Here is a 700-nt window from a genome sequence, read left to right on the forward strand (position 1 = left end):
TGCATGTATCAATACAGCTCCACTTACAAATAAAACAGGGATACACACACACTCCTGCAGAGAGACTTTGTCCCCCAGATGGAGACAAACTGGAGACAAACTGCTCCTGGTTGAACACCTAAGCAAGTCTTTTTGGTCTATCACTAGTTCCTTGAATTTTTAAAAGCCAAAAAAAAAAGCCTGTAAATCAAAAACTTCATCATGCAAAAACCAAGGATAAAAAGTTTGTCCCTGAGATCCTGATCCGTGAACCACTAACCGGGCTTCGGTAAGTGCAAACTTTCCACAACCTGACAGATGTGGTTATGAATCCCAACAACATCTCAGCAACAGCCCCATGCGTCACAAGAGAACATGTGTTTTTCTCAGTTAAGGGGTCTTCCAGGAGAAGAGCCTGGCCAATTAGGTACTCTTTAGTGCCGCTGTACTTACAGTACTGTATTGTTACTGCATCAAGGTCTCTGCTGGACACGCTGCTTTGTGTCCATTTTGGTTAGAGTACATTTTCCTCTTTTTTGATTCTGTCTTATTTTGTTCCGTCTCTCACAAGTCTATTTTCACATCCTTCAATTGCTAATACACACGTTCCTTTTCCTAAAAAAAAAAAAATAGAAAACGTATATTACTATCTACATTTGTAACAGTTGTAACTGTTACTTTTTAGATAAATCAACAACCTAAAATAATTGTCAACTTTGTA

The sequence above is a fragment of the Cynoglossus semilaevis genome, chromosome 13, assembly GCF_000523025.1.
Source record: "Cynoglossus semilaevis isolate Cse_v1.0 chromosome 13, Cse_v1.0, whole genome shotgun sequence".
Classification (NCBI taxonomy): Eukaryota; Metazoa; Chordata; class Actinopteri; order Pleuronectiformes; family Cynoglossidae; genus Cynoglossus; species Cynoglossus semilaevis.